The following is a 21037-nucleotide window of genomic DNA, read 5'->3' as shown; positions in this document are numbered from 1 at the left end:
TACATGTAATTTTGAAAATTATTAGACCATTCTGTCAACTGCAGACTTACTTAGCCAAACCACTACCGTCACCACCGTGTAAATTAAAATTACTCGAATACATAAGTAATTTGCACTTTTCCTCTCCTTTTCCAGAAGGCACCGCTCCTCACTTGATATTGTTTCTTAGCCACAGGCTGCCCTCCGAGCGACAGAAAGTGAATGGCGAACCTTCAGTTTCTACATGTCCAACACACGACAGTATCCATTGGAAAACTTTGATTCATTTAAAAAGATTGGAAAATCTGATGATGCACGTGCAGATCCCAAAAATGAATTCTCAAAGGCAGCTTTTGATGCCAAGATTAAAAACCTGCCAACTTCATCACCCAAAGTCTATGACACTTTTTTTCAAGAAGTCACAGCAGTCAGACGTGACGTAACAGTAAAAGCCCTGTCCCACGGTACGACTTCATTCCAAGAGCTCTCCCGAGTTTGCCCAGAGTCTTCCCGTGCTTACCTGCTGTTAGCGAGTCTTCCCGAGTACCTGCCGTTAGCGTTACGAACCGCTAAGAGATGTTTATTCTCCGTGCTTACCACGTGTTTGATGTTTTTTAAACTCGGGAAAGCACTTGGAATGAACTCGTACCGTGGGACAGGGCTATTATTGTGCTCCTACTGCACAGCTCCAGCAATACATAAATAATCCTGATATCAGGTGTTGTCAGCATGATTTCCCACTGGGAGCTCCAGTATGGTCCCAGATCTTTAACAGGTAAGTTATAGCTCTGTCCCATGGTACGAGTTTGTTCCCTCTCTATCCCTCCTCTCCCCGGGTGAATGGCTGCGACCGTAAGTCTCCTCCACCACCGCCGCGGTAACTCTCGGAGATCTCCTCCACCAGTTCATCGAAACTCGTGGTGCCCACCGTGACAAACACTGACTCCATCCGCTCCCACGGCCTGGCCCGGCCTGGCAGCGAGCAGACAGGCAGGCGGGTGGGCGGGGATGGGCCGAGCAGCAGCAGCGGGCGGGTGGGCAGGGACGGGCCGAGTGGCAGCAGCGGGCGGTCGGGACAGGCTGAGTGGCGGCCGAGCCGGAGTGGGCAGAGGGAGGGAGAGTTGGGTTGCAGGGTGGCCGAGCAGTTTTGCGGAATTTGAGTAACACACACACACACACACACACGCTGCAAACTGGTCCAATCGTCAAGTCAACGGGATCTAAACCACAGCAAACAATGAATGACCTGTGGAGGAAGGAACTGCAGATGCTGCTTTTTATGGAGGGAGGGAGAGAGTGACTGAGGGTGGGGGAAAGGAGAGGGAGGGAGAAGTGAGGGAGGGATTGGGGGAGGGAAGGAGTAGAGGGGAAAGGTCCTGGGGATGTGAGGAGGGAGAGTGGGGGGATTGAGGGAGAGGAGGGGGTAGGAATAGAGAGGGGGCAAAGTGGGGGAGGTGAGGAGGGTTAGGAAGGGGTAGGGAGGGGAGAGGAGTTATGGAGGGAGCAAGGGAGTGATTGAGGGTTGGGGAAAGGAGAAGGTGGGAGCGATGAGGTAGGGATTGGGGTAGGGAAGGAGGAGAGGGGAAAGAAGAGGGAGGGTGAAGAGGAGGGGGTGGGAGTGATGGGAGGTGAGGTGAAATGAGCCATGCCTGTGCAGTTGGGGGCTATGCGTGAGTGGTGGAATATTGCGTTGGAGGAACGGTTGCGTTGGGAGAACGGGTGTGTGGTGGGATGTTGCGTTGGGGAGGCATACCCAATGGGTCTGCACTTAGTCTAGTTTTCCAAATAAATGCCATGAAATTCCTGTGCATTTGGCACAGACTATTGCGCCAATAGGGATAAATACACATTGGTGGGAGGATGCGATGTGAAACATAAACACCGGCAAAGATCAGAAGGCCTGAATCACTCATTTTAATTCATGTGAATTTGGAGTAATCTGAGATGAGATTAGGCTAAAAGCATTCCAATTAGTTTGCTCCTAGACTGATAAGGCACGGACTGGGAGGAAGTATATGGAAGCAGCACTCCTGAATATCACATACTAAACTGCAGACAGGAAACCAAAAACAAAATTTAACCTGTACTCCAACTTCCTTCAATAAGAAGTGTTACCCTGGAGAGGGAATAAAGAGAGATGTGTGCATTTTACAAAAATGTCAGGCTGTGCAAATCATAAGCATGCGTAATAAGCAAGTTCAGTATTCTGAAAAACGCAAGGAATCATATGATTTGTCAACGGTCATTCACCACAATGAAAAAGCGAAGGAAGCGCTGGCCGTATAAAATCTTATCTTTATTCATTATTTATGTGCAAAAATATATTTAATCTGAGAGCGGGGTGTGTAATAGCAAGAGAGGGAGACAGGGTGTGTGTGTGTGTGTGTGTGTGTGTGTGTCCCACCCGAGTGTCCCATCCCCGCCCCGGGGGCAGTCGGAGACATCCGGGGCGACCAGCGGCCCCAGGCCCACCACCAGCGCAGAGAAGAAGCGCCTACTCCAGCCCAACTCTGCTCCAACTCCTGAGGAACCCGCCCCCAACAGGACGGGGACTACCAGCCATTCCCCCCGCCCCACCCAGCGGCAGCCAGCCAACCCTCCCGGCACCGCCGAAAGTCGAGCATCAGCCATCAACGGGGATACACACAAAGCACTGCCGCAACTCGGCTGGACAGGCAGCATCCCCAGAGAAAAGGAGTGGGTGACCTTTCGGATCGAGACCCTTCCCCAGAGAAGTTGCCTGACCCGCCGTGCAACCGCAGCACCCCGTGTGCATCCCCACCGATGACCGGCGCTCAACGCCCACCGGCACCGAGGGGGGCCAACCGACAGCCACTGGACCAGGAGAGAGGTCCCGGCCCGCCGGGGAATGGCCCGCCCAGGAGCCGGAGCAGAGCCCGAGCTGGAGCCAGAGCCCACTGCGCCGGCTGCAAGTCCGGGTCCGCCGGCGCCTCGCTAGCCGGACAGGAACGGGACACCCGGGAGGGGACGGGGACGGCCCAGCAGCGACTCAAAGCATGCAGCTCCGGAGACCCGGGCCACGAACGAAACGCTGGTCTGCACACAACACAAAAGCACGATCTCGCTCACTCACCCGAAACATAAAGCAATAAAAATGACAAAATCATCGTAGTTTTGCACAAAGGAACAATAAATACAACTAATTCATAGTTTGAAAGCAGTATTTTCTTACATAGAGGGCAGTCCTGCAACACCTGACATTTAAAAAACCCACAGAAGACTGAACAAATGTCACCAGGCACAACCACATTACCTCGGGTTGACCACACAAATTGATCAAAGCCACTCCGAACCAGCTGTTAACAATTTTGTTTGAGCAAGTTTAAAGAATCAAATTTATTGTGGATGTGGTACAACAGAATTGCACATAATTAGCAATTATTTAGGAATACCATACAAGATCACAAGGATGCCTGGTTTGGGGAAAGTCAGTAACACAAGTCCAGCATATTTATTTTATGGAATTGGAGTTAAAATGCTTTACAGGAGTTCTACTCTGCATCTAAAGATCCTGCAGTAGAAGACGTGGTAGTGCCTGCTTTAAGCTCTGGGTGGAGAAAACTGAAAATTATTCCAGATATCGCTACACAGATTTCTCTCCTTCAGTGGACACAACATAGCTCTGATCCGGAGGGTGATTTGCACCATTGCATGGTGGATACATCTGCCCCAACGAATTTTTTGTTCCTTCAGCTGAAATCTGACCAGATATTGTCAGATATCAGACCAGATATCGTCTGAAGAAGGGTTTCGACCGGAAACGTTGCCTATTTCTTTTGCTCCATAGATGCTGCCTCACCCGCTGAGTTTCTCCAGCATTTTTGTCTACCTTCGATTTTCCAGCATCTGCAGTTCCTTCTTTAACAGATATTGTAAGCGATTCATTCACTGAACACCTCCACTCAGTCTGCCTAAACCTACCTGATCTCCAGATTGCTAAACACTTTAACTACCCCTCCCATTCCCCCACTGACATTTCTGTCTTGGACATCCTCCATTGTCTTAGAGGGAGGTCCAGCGCAAATTGGAGTAAGAGCACCACATATTTCGCTTGGGCAGCTTATACCCCAGCGGTATGAACATTGACCTCTCTAACTTCAAGTAACCCTTGCTTTCCCTCTCTCCATCCCTCCCCCTTCCCGGTTCTCCGAACAGTCTGACTGTCTCCCAGATTACATTTTATCTCTGTTTGCTTTGTTGTCAACTTATTCTTGCTGGCAATGATCCATTCTACACTTTCCGTGAATTTCATCTCTTTTGATGTCTTGTTTTGACATTTTTCCCCTTCCTTATCTCAGTGTCTACCTCTACCCTGACTCTTAGTCTGAAGAAGGGTCTTGATCCGTAACATCGCCCAATCCTTCTATCCAAAGATGCTGCCTGTCCCGCTGAGGTACTCCATTAATTTGTGTCTATCTTCGGTGCAAACTAACATCTGCGGTTCCTTCGTACACAGATATTGTATGCTGTTATTTAAGAATACAAAAAGGTCAGTGACTTGAAAATTATTTACGCAGTGATTCCTCTACAAAAAAAAACATTAAAAGGGAAGTGCAATATTTTGATGCTGCAGGCCCGATGAGAAAAACACAGAAAGCTGCTGACCTTTATAGGAATGTAATGGAATGACTCAGTGAATCTCAAAAATATGAATTAATTATACCAGATGCATGGAAAGAGATTAATTTCTAAAAGAAAGGGATAGAACTGCCAGGAAACAAAGGAAAATAGGCCTGGAATCAGAACAGATACACCAAAGGAGGAAACAATTCTGCCCAAAATCTTTGAACCAGCACTTCAAACAGTTCTGATTCCCTTCACTTTCCAAGCAAACTTGTAATCCTTTCTTCTTTGCACTCACTCAATTCTTTTTGAAGTTCAACAGTGACATTTTATCCTTCGTTCTTTCGGGCAGTCCATTCCAAATCCAAAGAACTCACTGCAAAAAAATGATTTCCTCACATTTGCTCCAGATCGTTTACCAGTCAGCGTTCACTGGTGAATTGTTCATCAGTCCCAGGAATCGTTTCTCCTTATTTATTCCACCAGAGGTCTTCGTGATTTTCAAAACAAAACTATCTCATCAAGAAACGTCACCCATTCCTTCTCTCCAGAGATGCTCCCTGTCCCACTGAGTTACTCCAGTATTTAGTGTCTATCTTTGGTGTAAACCAGCATCTTTGGTGTAAACCAGGCAGTTCCTTCCTACCCATTTATCACCTGTTTCTTACAACATTATTCCTGTTTGTCATTTAGCAATTGTTTTTCATCCTATCATATGCTTTATTTTAGCTCCTCTTTTCCCAGCCTCTGCACATTTAAAACCATCTAAATATCAGAATATTTCCTAGTTCTGGGACATACACTCTATCTCCGCTTTTGAGATGCTGCCCAATAATCTATTGAACACCATCAATATTTCCTCTTTTTATTCCCACCGTCAAACTAGTTGGGCCGAATTGCCTGATTCTGTGCTGTAAATTCAATGAAAGGATGGGCTGTCTGTCATTGGTAGGAAAGAGGGAGGTGTTGCAAAGAATCTAATATACAATCATGAAAGTGATTTTTTTTTTTCCATGCTGTGGTTGGATCCAAAATAAATTCTGTGTTGTGTGCCAGAAGTTAAAACAAATACGCAGAAGCAAAATAGTAGATGCCGTGAATCTAAACTAAAAACAGCTATTTCTGGAAATAGTCGGGAGGTCAGATAGCATCTGTGGAGAGGTCAACGTTTCACATCAACGATCTCCTATAATGTAAAGAAGCAGCACAATGTAAGCTCAACAAACTGCACATGGCTCTCCACCAGAAACATTTACTGCCTTCTGGAGTCAAATGTGTTGCTCAAGTAATGTTGACAACATTGTTTACTTAGAAAATCCACACGTAAATAATAATAAGCATTTCCAGAACTGTGGAAAGATAAATGGGAATGGGAAACAGAAATTGCCGTTTTATCACAATAGTGAATATCTCAAAGGAAATTAAATGGATTATAAACAAATACTGATATTAAGGGATCAGTGCAGGAGTCTAAGGCCTAAAGTCAAATGAGCAAGCAAGCTGCATTCATCCAAGATCTCAAGCAGCAAAATATAGTTAAGATACAACAGATCATAGAGCAGTGCATGGATATTTAAATGTTACAAATGGAATAACTTGGGATGCAAAAAGATTGTTGGTCTCAGAATGTGCTCAAGACATTCAAGAAAGTAGAATAATTAATTTCATGTTATGTGTAGTTATAGAAGATGCAGACAATCTGATATAAGATTCAGCTCTGACATATGGTACAGGTTCTAATAATGAACAAAACAGATTTCATGCATGGAAATCTCAACTTTGAAAACTTGGTGTCTGGAGATTTAAACCATATTTGTACATATGTACACACTCTAAAAAATATAGTAATCTATATACTTCTTTATTGCATATAACCTGCGCTCATCTAGTTAATAATTCCCAAGATGCTCCACAGGAGTATATTCTGTCCAAAATTACACCTAATAAAGGAATGCCAAGGAGATATAAACTGTCCCTGGGTTACGCAAGGGTTTTATACCTCAAAACTGTCCATAAATCATTTTTTCTTCGTAAGTCATAAACAGTTTCAACGATGGTTAATTATCATTTAGTTAGAGTCTTTCCCTATGTGGTTACAAATAGTACAGAAACAGAATGTTCCATATTCAATGGTTAGTTCAATGGCCATAAAGGTATCAAGGGATGTTACATTGTTTTATGAACAGAAGCGATTTGCCTTGTCAGTTTCCAAAGCAAATCTCTTAAAAGCGCTTTCTCACGGGGCGACTTGACGCAAGATGTAACCAGAGTGAAGTGGTCGTGGTCTAGCACGATATCACATGATATAACGGGGGGTAGATAAAGAGTTCCCACGGGTACTCGGCATTTCTGTTATTTGTGCGAGTGACTTGTCCGTCTCCCGAGCTTTCCCGTTAAATCTTGAATGAACATTGTGAATCCCCATTCATAAAAGAGAAGGTAATTGCGCGGGAGGGTTAATAATTGACAATCTACTGCTGCCTGCCCGCTGAGTTAAAAAGTTCCCACGGTCACGATATACAGTGTATCGTGAGTCTTGCGTGGGAACTTTTTAACTCAGCGGGCAGGCAGCAGCAGATTGTCGCTCCCTTCAGTTTCACCCCACCTACACCCCTCTGCTTCCCGGCCATGTGTGTGACCCCTTCCCTCCCCTCTCCAGCTCCCCACCCATTGCACCGGCGCGGGGGCTTTGCACTGTCTTCACGTCGGCGATGCCAGCAGGTCAGTGCCAGTCACCGGAGACGTCAGGACCAACGGGACACCGACCCCCAGGCCCACTGCAAGCACAAAGATCCCAGAGACCCACAGCCAGCAGCAGCGCAGCCCCGTTCCAACTCCAGAGGAACACGCTCCCCGTAGGGACAGAAGCTGATGGTGTGCAAGGTACGTCTTGTTCTTGGGGTTGCGGATGAGGGGGCGCAGCTCGGGCTGTGACGTCTCCGGCCACCCCCCTGTACAGGAGCTGAGACTGGGAACTGTGGGGTTGTTTGCAGTTGCAGAGGGAGGGGGCAAGGGCGGTACAGTTCACAGTCTCAGCTCCAGTCCAGGAGGGTGGCCGGAGACGTTAGGACCAACGGGACACCGACTGCAAGCAAGGAGATCCCAGAGACTAACAGCCAGCAGCAACTCTAGCCCAGCCCCGCTCCAACTCCAGAGGAACCCGGGTTGCGGATGAGGGGGCGCGGATTCCTCTGGAGTTGGAGGGACAGGGAGACACAGCGGCTTTTGAGAATGGTGGGCAATCACTTCCAAAGTTCTGCCCACACAGTCAGTACACCTCTCCTACACTTGTCTCCCGCACTAAGATCATCTCGCAGAGAATGATCCCAGCCTAACAGCATGTTCATTCCAGATTACTCACCTTCTGTCCCCTCTGTCCAGCTTCCGGGTTCACCGTTCACAGGAGTTCCCACGGTACACGCAAGAGTTAATACGGATATCGCACTGGCCACTACGTGCATATAATGTTGCAATCTTCAACCACAAGTGTACAAGTCACTCTTGGAGAAATTCAAACTTGCTTGAATTTTCTCCCGAGTCACCAAGTTACACGACTACCTTCCGTTAGCGCCACGGTGGTCCACGGTGGTCCACGAATGCCGTACGGTTATCGCACGGGGTTCCCACGATGTTCAACTCTGGTTAGCTCTTGCGTCAAGTCGCCCCGTGAGAAAGTGCTATTAGTGACCTGTTATGCACTGGTTGCTATGTTCTTAAAGACAATGTATAATTTTGATTATTATAGGGAGGTTATATGTAAACACTTTTTTTTAATGGTTTTCTTTTGAACTAACCAGGGACTACCCTTATTCCATAACTCCCAAAGATATATGCTTTCTGAAAACTATTTTCACACAGAGAGTGGTGAATCTCTGGAATTCTCTGCCACGGAAGGTAGTTGAGGCCAGTTCATTGGCTATATTTAAGAGGGAGTTAGATGTGGTCCTTGTGGCTAAAGGGATCAGGGGGTATGGAGAGAAGGCAGGTACAGGATACTGAATTGGATGATCAACCATGATCATATTGAATGGCGGTGCAGGCTCGAAGGGCCGAATGGCCTACTCCTGCACCTATTTTCTATGTTTCTATGTTTTCTGTCTTGAAAATCATTAAAAAACTTTATGGGGGAATGTACATGAGGTTGGGTTGACATAAACCAGGTCTTCATAACACAGGGATCCCCTGTATCAGGAAAATTGAGAGATTGTTCAAAATGAATGCTGCTGGAGGTGCAGAATGATATAGGATTGAGTAGAGTGTTTTACCGGAACAGTTCCGCTCTCGACCCAAGGCAGACGATCGAAATATGGGCCAGAGCTGACTACCTTCTCTCGACATCAAGCAGCCAGGGAAAACTAAAATGAACAGACTGCAAATAGAAAACATTCCAGCGGTTGAAGCCGCACCTTCCACAAAAGAAATTAGTTGTGATCATTACAGCCCTCGGATGTCGCCGCTGTAGTTCCTCAGGACTATAGCCTAGGCCCTATCATCTTCTCCTTCATCAAGGTCTTCCTTCCATCATAAGGTCAGAAGGGGGGACGTTTATCGATGATCGCATAATGTTGACTTGCACTTGATCAATTTTAACTCCCTGTGGCATTCAATAGCCTTACTGTCACTGAGTTCTCCACCACCAATCTTCTGCGGCAGTCACCGCTGAACACAAAGACAGTTGGAGCAGCCGCATAAATTCTGTGGCCACAAAAGCAGATCAGAGAGGTTGGATAACCTGCAACGAGTTACACTTTCTGAAACATCCAAGATCTTTCCACCACCTGTAAAGCGCAAGTCAGGAATGTAATGGAATGCAGACTGCTAGCCGAGATGAGCTCCAACACTCAAATAGCTCTGCACATCTGGGGCAAAACAGCCCACTTAATTGCTAGATAGCACACTTCCTAAATCACTTTTCTCTCCCCCATTGACATACCACAGCTGTAGAAAGCACCATCTAAAAATGCACAGCAGTAACTTAAACAGCCATTCTGACCCACCAAGTGAATGCCAACCGGAATTGAAAATATCACCATTCCTTCGTCACTCGGTCTAAATCCTGGAGTTTTCTCCCCAACAACTTCACCAACAGGATTGAGATGGTTCAAGACAGCAGCTCACTGCTACCCTCTCAAAGGCATTATGGGCTGGGAATAATCATGGCCTAAGAAATGAATAAAACCAAGTCGGAATGAAACACAAAGTGTTGGAGTAACTCGGCGGGTCAGGCAGCATCTCTGGAGAACATTGATCGGCAACACATTGGTTTGATTGTAGGGGGGGGGGGGGGGGGGTCGGGAGCTCAATCAGTCTGAAGAAGAGTCCCGATCCGAAAAGTCATCCATCTATGTACTACAAAGATGATGCTTGACCCACTGAGTTACTCCAGCACTTTGTGTTATACTCAAGGTACCAGCAACTACAGTTCTTTTTTGTCTCCATAAACATGGGGGTGGGCCACAATAATTACAGGTTTTAACTAAGTCCACAGACTGAACAAGGACAAGCATTGTTACAGATATAGCATCGTCACAGAGTCCTGGTGATACAGGAGTTTTAGGAACATGTGTTCAGTTCAATTCTGTTTCATGTCAGACATTGAAGATACAAACAAGCTAGTTCGGCCTGAAACAAGATGTAGATAAGGGGAGGGTTGGGAAGGTTAAGAACAAATGCCCAAAATAAGCAACTGCTTTAAAAGTGAGGGCAACATGTGGCATTCACATTGCTGAAGATCACAAACCTGAAGCTGCAGTGAGTGATACCCTGCTCCTCAAGGTGCACTCTGGAATGTGGAAACTGCTAGCGATATAAAAACACATCACTGAGCAGCCTGCCGAAACTGTGGATGCAGCTTTCGTCATACAGCATCTCTTTGCCACTAACTGTAAAGGCCAGGACAATGACAGCAACATTTCCACATTTAATATTTCCATACAACATAGGAGGAGTCACTTTGGCCCACTCAATCAATGTAAGTCACAGAAAAATCTCACTCCCAGCTAATTTCCCCTAATCTACTCCTTGTGTTCCCTTCCATTCCACCCCACTCCCACAAATTCTACCTCTCACACGAGGGGCGGCTTACAGTGGTTAATTAAATTACCTACCCAGACATCTTTGTGACATGGAAGGAAACAGGAGCACACACAGGGAGAGCATGTAAGCTCCAGACAGTGCTGGAGGTCACGAGGCAAGAGGTCTACCTACCAGCTGCGCCACTCTCCAGAAATAGCTAAATCCCACGGCCTGACAGGCCATTTACAACTTTATTATTTTTGCTGTGAACATGAACTCAAGTCAGCATGCAACAAAAATAAATGAGTCCTCCTCTCCATCCCTTGGATCTAAACTCATTAACTATTGGAAATCCATGCTTCCTATCTACTCATTGTATTAGCACAGTGAATATAACTCCAGACCCAAAGATGACAAGTAAAACTGTGAAAATGAACAAATATATGACAATAAAAGCTGCCACGTTTTTTTATATCGAGCTGATGAACATACGGATAAAAAGATGTGCTTTCTGTCCTTGCAGCGTTAATTTAAATTGATTTTGATTGAGCATCTGAGGTTCTTAATCAGGCAATATGTGGTTGAAAGATTAATTGGCCGAGGGAAGAAACAAGGGAGAACTCTAAATAATCTCCATAATGTTGTATTCTCTAAAAAAAAACAGAGAGCTAGAGTAGCTCAGCGTGTCAGGAAGCAGGTCCTGTTTCAGGTCGAAATATCCCCTGTCCATGTTCTCCAGGAATGCTGCCTGACCCACTCAGTTATCCCAGCACAGCATGTCTTTTTTTTTGTGAACCAGCATCTGCAGTTCGGTGTTTCTTCAGATTTATGATTTCTTCAGAGCATTCTGCGGTAAGATTGGATTTTGAACGCACACTAGGTGAATCTAAAGAACACTGAATTTACACTTGTGCGGAAAACTGGTGGCAGAATTTGTGTCGAGGTGTTCGAGTCTCAAACTCCAAGCATCAGGAACAAGTGGGATTCTTACACACTAATTGAAACCCATCTCAAAAAGGCTACTCTAAAATTTAAAAGCTATGAGGCAATGCACAGGAACTGCATCATGTATCAACCTTTTAATCTTAGATAGAAATTAGAACGGGTGCAATTAGAATTTGTGTATCGTGAATGACTGCACACAATGACCAGTTACAGTCTGCAGGGACTGTGCAGAGCTGGTCATCAGAAGCTGAACTTTAATAGATATACTGAGAACTTTACAATGATGATATTCAACTGAATTTAAGAATATTTTTCTAAACCTTTACCCCCAAAAAATAAAATAAACACCGAGATCACGGTCTTCTTTTTAGGCCATCTCTTATGTTGCACCAAGATATGTTACAAACCCTTGTGCGTAATGTGAAATGACAAGACACCCCAATGCATATAAATTATGTATAAAACACTGCTGTAAAATAGGAAATTATCCAAATGTTTTACCACTGCTATTATCACATTGGATTCAGTGATGCTTTTAAAGCCACTGGCAGTGGAGATCCCAATGGGAAAGTTCCTACCATTCACAGTAAACCCACCAGATTTGTCAAAGTCAGCTGCAGGAAAGTGCTGTTTTTAATTCAAGATTAATTTTTGATCAACCTAGCAGGTTACTGTTTAACAGCCAAGTCCATTAACATTCATGAAACCTCAAAATTAGAGCAGCTGATTAAAGTAGAATCATCTGGAAGCTCCCCATGAAGAAGTGAAATGAAAAGAAAGGTCTGGCTACTAACAGCAAAGAGATTGACCGGTCCTGAAACAAGAATTTATTGATGCTCTGAAACAACTCAGAATGAGGTGTGAAGTGGTTCTACTAAGGCTCTACTAACAGAAATTGCCATTTACAAAGATTCATTCAAGTTAGTTGCATTTGGTTAAGGCACCCTGGAAAGACAAGTTATGGACAGTGAAAAAGTTTTTTAAAAACTGCAGATGCTGAAAATCTGAAATAAGAACAAACAAGTGCTGGAAACACTTAGCAGATCAGACAGGATCTGTGGAAAGAGAAACAGTTAACATTTTAGGTCGGGGACCCATCAGTGGAACTGAATTATCTTTTCACAGATACTGCGTGACCTATTGAATGTTTCTCACATTTAGTTATTATTTCAGTGAAAGACAAATTTAAAATATTTGTTACAGAAATATACCACCTACAAGAGAAGTTTGCCTTCTCATGTTTTAAAGAGGGCATCATGTCATTTTCCTGATGGTTTTTCACGAGTATTTATCACTCAAGCAACATCAATTAAAATCAGTTTGTTTGCACATATCTCTGTGTAAAACATTGCTACATTAGTGACATTACAATCATGACTTTATTCAAAGTGCTTTACAGCCACTTTATTGTTTATAAAGCATCTTGCAATATCCCGAGTTGGGAAAAAACTTTTTCACAGCTGAACACAAACTGAGCGACATAATAGATTTGATTTTTGATATACCTAATAATGGGCAAGTACAGTAGGGTCCTATTCAAAATAGTGAATAGTAATACAATGACAATTATTAATTCCTCAGCAGGAAGAAGAGTGAGCAATCTCAGCAGTGACTCCGGTGAGCAATCAGTATTTTTATTAAAATTACTTAGTTGGTAGAAAACAAATGTAATAAAACAGTAGACCTGGGAGTTTGAGTTTAGTTTATGGCCACAGTTATCCTCAGTAACCTTCCTCTTGAGTCACGTTTATCCATTTAATCCTCAATAACAGCCTCCAATCAGGGTTACTTTTAGTGGCTCAATGGGAAATAGTATGAACACGAAGAGTTATTCACTTCATAGAAATATCCTGCCACTTGCCAATAGTACTGAAATGTTTACTCTCAACTCATCCAAATACCAATTCCCTTTGAAACACGGATATCATTCTTCCACCCAAAGCATAACTAACAACATAGCTGTATTCTTAATTTGATCCAGTTATATGGATGCATGAGAATTAAACAGATTCCTAACTGGAAAAAGTGTCGAGTCAAGAGTGTTTTATTGTCATATGTCCCAGATAGAACAATGACATTCTTACTGCAGCACAATATAATAAACGAGAAAGAAAAAGGTTCAGTGTGTGTACTCACTGTATATTATATATAATATATAATGTATATATTAATATATACAGTGCCCTCCATAATGTTTGGGACAAAGTCCCATCATTTATTTATTTGCCTCTGTACTCCACAATTAGAGATTTGCAATAGAAACAAATCACATTGTCAGGTTTTAATAAAGGCAATTTTTACACATTTTGGTTTCACCGTGTAGAAATTACAACTGTGTTTATACATCAGGTTCATCACTAGTGGAGTAAAGTGTTGGCTACCTTCTGCCAAACCACCATCTTTAATCAATCCCAGAAAGCTGGGATGAGGCTGATGATATTGACTTCATCGCCAAAGTGGCGAGGAGTGGGTTCCCAACTAGGTCAGAAATCATATCAAAGGCAGGTGTTTTTAAAACAAATTATTTGGCCTTTGGGTTCTCCTGTGTAGCTTTTTATGCCTGATCAAGAGAACATGTGGCGGTATACAAAAGCAGTTGAGAGATTTATTGAGAGGAGGCGGGGGGGGGGGGGGGGGGGAAATGCGAGGTACAATGGAAGACTTGTGGGGGTAAACTGTCTGGACAATACTTGAAGGATGTGGACAGCTCTTCTCCTCCCTTGTGATCTTACAAACCAAGGTAGGAGGAAGTATAGATGGGAATCCCTCCTTCCCAGAGTCTAGGGACCCACCACAATTTTCTCCATTGGCTTTGTGCAGCATCAGGACAGGCAGTATGTGACACGAGAGTTTTAACATGCCCATGCATATGCAAACAGAATTCATTTTGTTCGACCAAACTTTTAAAATGAAAAGAACCAGAAACATCAAATGCACTCAGGTCGATCAGTGCCTTTCAAAGGGATGAAAATCACCTTTGAAAACGAATTCCAAAGTTATGTCCACAGCAACAAAAAAAGATGGGGCAGCAGACCAAGTGCAAATCTTTAAATTCCAGCATATTCCAGGACTGCTGTTATGATTATTCTTCTGTTGTTCACAAAGACCCAAATGTTTACCGAAAAACCCAAACCTTATTCTTCCTACCACATGACAAAATCTTGGACGGGGCAACAACATTGAAATTACACCCTTACACTCCCACAAAGCATGCAAATAGCAGACTATCACTGGCAAACCACCAAATTTGATTTCTCAACAAGCAAAGCTGTGTTATTTACGCCACATGCACAATTATTTCCAACAATATTCCTGCTGCTGTAGAATTTATCAACAAATTTAGGGATAAGGACTTAGTCCTAAGGAAAATGAATCTCCAATCTATCATAAAGCCAGAAGTCCGATGCTCATTAATGATTGCACATTGTTCAATACCATTCCCAACTTCTCAGCAGAAAAATTCATATGTTCATAAATGATAGGAGCAGAATTGAGCCATTCGGCCCATCAAGTATACTCCATCATTCAATCATGGCTGATCTATCTCTCCTTCCTTACCCCATTCTCCTGCCTTCTCTCCATAACTCGTGGCACCCGTACTAAACAAGAATCTATCTATCGCTGACTTCAAATATCAATTGACTTGGCCTCCACAGCCTTCCAAGGCAATGAATTCCACAGATTCGCCACCCTCTGACATAAGAAATTCCTCCTCATCTTCCTAAAGAAACGTCCGTTTATTCTGAGGTAATGACCTCTGGTCCTAGACTCTCCCACTAGTGGAAACATCTTCTCCTCATCCACTCTATCCAGGCCTTTTACTATTCGGTGAGTTTCTATGAGGCCTCCCCTTATCCTTCTAAACTCCCGCGAGTGGAGGCCCAGTGCCGTCAATCCATCATATGTTAACCCACTCATTCCTGGGATCATTCCCGTAAATGTCCTCTGGACCCTCTCCAGAGCCAGCACGGCCTTCCTCAGATATGGGGGCCAAAATTGTTCGCAATATTCCAGATGCGGCCAGATTAAGCAGCCCGCTCTTGCAGTCAGCAGGATGTAGGCAGCATTCAAACCAGGGATGATTTGTGGTAAGTAAAATAGGCCCCTTAAAATTACCAACAATCGCCATCTCCAACAACGGACTCCATTCTCCTACTGTTAATATTCAGTGGCATTACTATCACCAAGTGCAACACCGCCAACACTTTGGGTGCCAATGCTGACTAGAAATTTAACTGTAGGAGTCACATAAATAGTCTCTACCCAATAAATCTCTCAACTTCTTTCCAATACCATCACATGAACCGTTAAGCAAGTCATAAAAACACAATACTATAGCGGGCTGCAGCTCACCCAAGGGCAATTTGGGAAAATTACTTTTTTTTAAAAATGAACAAAAAAGAATCAATGTTTTGCGAAATTGCCACAACAGTGGCTGCTATGGGTCTTAACATCAAGCCAGATGCTGAAAACCATGCGACTATCAAACCTTCGAAGGGGAATCACACAAGGAAACTGCAAACCACATTAACTGGCCACAAACCTTCTACCCTGCCAGCAAAAGGATCATTACAAATACTGCTTCTGATGCATAGCACCAGCTATGGTACCTCTTTACTATAGCTATCAACATGATTCTGATACACTCCCCCTAGACTGCGCTATTCTCAAAACTCATTTCAAAATGCTTGGGTCAGAACTGGCCCAGCACCACAAATGCAAAACATAATTATTTGTTTGCAGGAAAGAACTGCAGATGCTGGTTTACACCGAAGATGGACACAAAATGCTGGAGTAACAAAGCGTCTGGGGAGAAAAGGAATAGGTGACGTTTCAAGTCGAGACCCGAAACTTGAGTCTGAAGATGGCTCTCTATCCGAAACATCACCTGGTCCCTCTTCTCCAGAGATGCTGCCCGACCCGCTGAGTTACTCCAGCATTTCATGTCTATCTTAATTATTTGTTTGATTCCTTCAAGATGCAGTTTGGCATTGATCATATGGTATGCTATTTTATTGATGGGAAGAGACTTATGCTAAGCCTGAATAATTGCACTGATTACAGATAGGACAAAATACATGATATGGTGTTCATATCTTAAATAACTGTACATAGGAACAAGAGCTTTAATGTAATACTGTATTATTCTGTTACACTGTCCTTTAAATAACCCGACTGATATTAAGATAAGTAGGAGCGTAATCCATGTTTTGATAGGGAACTCAGCAAACTGAAATACTGCCCTGTTTCAGCTGGATAACAGAGACATGAAATAAATACCCCTTTTTGTAATTGTTTTAAGTTTGTTTTATTCTGTGACAGAGGGTAATGAACTGATGTGTGTTCAGAAAGGAAGAAAATTCATGCAGATACGAATTGCAAGCTGAAGCCATAGAACATGAAGAAGAACAATGGCAAGACAGTTCCCGATTCAAGAGGAACTTTTCCCCAAATGTTTGGGGAAATAAGCATTAACAGCTGTAGTTCTTAACTGATAAAAGGAAACCTGCGACATGCTTCATTTTTTCTTTAATTATTCATGGATCTTTGTCATGTCAGCAACTCATTCATAGTTTCAGCCATTAAGCGACATGGGAGAAAAACAAGGAACAATGTACAAGGTTTCAGTGAGGTGGAGCTGGAATTCAAAAGCAGCTGAAATCTAAACCAAAACACTGCCTTGCAAGCTGAAGCCATCTGAACAGACATTTCATCAAAGACACAATTCTTCATTCATACAAATTGCATTGGTGTAGTGTAAAGCATTTCTTGGGACACATTTCTACTCGGAAACTTTGTTGATCAGATTCACAAAAGGGACATTCATTTCCATGATGCTAGGGTCAATGGAATACCATCATTTATTACTTCTCCCAAAAACCTTCAAAAGATGGTGGTGGTCTACCACATTACATGCACATAGGGTCCGGTCCACCCATGGAGCTGTAGGCAATGTTCCAGGACTTTAACCTCACAACCATAAACAAAAGTTGGGAAGATGGGTAGCTTGAGCCGGAAAACAGAGTCAATGTTGTTCCCATGCACCTACCGGCCTTGCTCTACCATGCTTGTGAGATTCTACTGAAGCCTTGATGAGTTTAAATAATGCTTACACTCAACAGCCAATATCTTCTGGAGATGAAGGAATAAATGTTTACGGAGTACGACAAAACATTGGCTGCCTGGTTCTCTATGGTGTTGTGGGAGTTAAACTCACTTTGGCAAAAAGAGAGTAATCATCACACTTTTGACTTGTGCTTTTTTGGGTGGTGGGAAGATCCAGTCAAATTTTGAGCCTCAACCCACACCACGTTGTTGATACTATATGCCTAGCAGTTTCAGGTTAATGTCAACCCGCAGGATGTGGACGTGGGTAATGTGACATTGGTAATGCTGCTGAATGTCAAGGAGAGCTGTTTAGGTTTCTTCTTGGAGATGGCCTTTGCCCACTACACATCCGCCATGAACACAATTTGCAGCGTCTTGCTGGACATACCACCACTGTTTCATTTTTTGATAAGTTGTAAATGAAACAGTATGAATTGTAATTAGTTAGTTTGCAATCAGTCAATATCCCAACATCTGACCTTATGATGGATGGAAGACATTGCAGAAGAAAGAAGTAGGAAAGTTATCAAAAGTTTAAAATCAGTGAAGTAGGCTTTAATTGCATTCTCAGGGCAAAAAAGATCAGGGAGATTTAGGGAGGGTGACAGCATTTTAGTCCAAGCCGCGTAAAACACAGACCACCAGCAATGAAGCACTGAAACTCAATTATGCTCTCAGACAGAACTGGAGAAGATCACATATCAAGAATGGAGGATAGTAGTCTGAAGAATGGTCTCGACCCGAAACATCACCCATTCCTTCTCTCCAGAGATGCTGCCTGTCCCGCTGAGTTACTCCAGCATTTTGTGTCAATCTTCGATTTAAACCAGCATCTGCAGTTCTTTCCTACGCATGGAGGATATTACGTTTAGTGCAAGGCTATACAGATGAGATATTTTTTTTAAATCACATGATTGAGTAGAAGTTGCATAGAAAGATAGAAAATAGGTGCAGGGGTCGGCCATTCGGCCCATCGAGTCAGCACCGCCATTCAATATGATCATGTCTGATCATCTGTACAAACAGTTCCTGCTTTCTCCCCATATCCCTTGATCCCGTTAGCCCTAAGAGCTATATCCAACTCTCTCTTGAGTTAGTTATGAAGTGTAGCAGAAATACAATCGGAAATCTGAAAAGAAAATGTTTATCTGAAATAGTTGAACTCAATCTTAAGGCTGTAACATGTCTAGTAAGGAAATAATATGATGTACCTTGAGTCTCAGTTCCATTCTTCAGATTTGCTGTTGAACTGCTATTTCCAGTATTCATCGTTTTATGGGCAACTAATTTAAAAGCTTCATAAGCTACGTGCTATTTTACAATGTCCAATCCCTAGTTTAAGTATAACAAAATTTTGTCATTTAGATTCGGGATCAAATGTTAAGAGAGCCACTGCTGGGGCAAAAGATCTAAAAGGACATTGATTCCTGCAGTTAGACTCAAAATGCTGGAGTAACTCAGTGAGACAGGCAGCATCTCTGGTGAGAAGGAATGGGTGACGTTTCGGGTCAAGACCCTTCTTCAGACTGGTTCCTGCTGTGCTCTTTTTCATCAACAGGAGGCACTATTCTCAAGGGTCATTTATGACCCCTTGTGGTAGTAACCAGCCCTGCAATAATAAACACATGGATTTTCATAACTTGCTCAAAGACAATGCAGATGATGGATTTTTTTTTAATGGAAGTGACAGCCAACAGAAGAAAAAAGTAGACAATTAGCCGCATGATTACATTTATGGCCGCAAAATAGTGGAGATAGTCCCTCAAAGTTTTGCATGTACCTCCACAGATTGTGGCCTCAACAATGACAAATCAGAAATGACTCTTCAAGTGTCAGCTTGGTTTTAAACTTCACACCAACAGAGGATTTAACTTACACTTAAAACATAGTTTTGAGAGCAGAATGGATTTTTGATGTCAGCATCAAGGGCGAGTTGTTAAATTACTCAGAAATGAAGATTACCTGGCAGTATTAAAATAACCCTGTACTTCAAATATCCTAACCACCATTCACCGCTCAATCAACACTACTAAAATACAAGAACTATCACTTTCTTAAGCGTAAAGCATTGCCAGATACATTTATATGTCATAATCATAAGCAGTAAATGTGGAATCTATATGAAGAGTTATGGGGGAATTATTTTGAACTGTAATGAAATACTATATAGATTCAAAATCCCCTGCTCAACAGTGTAGGTGTTCAAAGTTCAACATACCCATTGTCAAAGATGTAAGTTAAAAATTAGGAGCCCTGACCTTTATTGTAAAAATCAAAAGAAGCGCATCAGAACGCTCTGAGGAAGGACGTAGGCAGACGAGGTGTCAGGTTGACACCCTTCTTCTGCCCACATGTGGGGTCTTGACCCGAAATGCCGACTGTCCGTTTCCCTCCACAGATGCTGCATGACCCGCTGAGTTCGTCCAGCCACTCTCATATTTTGCTTCACATTCCAGCAATTGCAGTGTCCTACGCCTTCATTAAAAGCCTATACTTGGTTTTCAACTGTCCACACTGCAGAGTGAAGGCCCCAACGCGAAACTTTGCCTATCCATGTCCTCCAGAGATGCTGCTGCCTGACCCGCTGAGTTATTCCAGCACTGAGTTCCAAGCAAGATTCCAGTATCTGCAGTTCCTTCTGCTTCTACCTCTTCCTTTAGTCAGGAAAATACTAACATGCAATGGAGTTTGTAATTTACTGAGTGAGCCACAAACACACTTTACAAGTTTTATGAACTGTCCTTCCTGAATAAAATCACATTAGAATTTGATAAACATCCGCTGATTCGAATCTCCCAATGTGAGGAGCTCCCAACTACAACAGCCTTTAAAAAACATGCTCTGCTGAAATAAATCCCAAGATACATTTTTGATCAAATGTTGAGGCAGCAGCAGCAGTATTTGCATTCAGGGGTGAGTGTGGCAGATGGGGGAGGGAAGGTCAGGAGGAAACACTCCACACAATGTACTCAGACTGTGGGCAAACTCATGCTAAACAGGGCTCTCCCCGACTGCCAGCAGCAGCTCGCTGATACACTAGGTTATTCAGTGATCGAAGCCAGTGAACATTATACAACCAAACACAAACACCATTGCATACCATGCTGAGAATTGACTGCTTTCACTTGTGGATTAACCCAGTAAGCTCTCCCTGATATTGCCACATCTGTCCAGTCATCAGTTTTGCACTTAGGATGTTTCTCATAAAAAGGCAGAAGGCTTTACTCGAAACATGCCCTGTACCAGGATATACATTTACAAAATGTAAATTATACATGCTGTCTCCTCATCATCCAGCCTTATCGACCTAACCAGCAGTGCTAACAAAACCTTCAACAGTGCTTTTCGCTGCAACTGCCTTTTTCACATTTGTATGTATGTAAACTAGTCAGTCCCACATAACAAA

General features: G+C 43.3%; 1 protein-coding gene across 3 annotated transcripts in view; it reads right to left on the bottom strand.

Moving 5' to 3' along the window:
* Positions 1-21037, bottom strand: part of hip1 (huntingtin interacting protein 1) — a 205782-nt gene that overhangs the window by 130696 nt on the left and 54049 nt on the right. The window lies entirely within an intron of this gene.

Source organism: Amblyraja radiata, chromosome 28, assembly GCF_010909765.2.
Source record: "Amblyraja radiata isolate CabotCenter1 chromosome 28, sAmbRad1.1.pri, whole genome shotgun sequence".
NCBI lineage: Eukaryota > Metazoa > Chordata > Chondrichthyes > Rajiformes > Rajidae > Amblyraja > Amblyraja radiata.
This window is presented reverse-complemented; position numbering and strand designations above follow the sequence as displayed.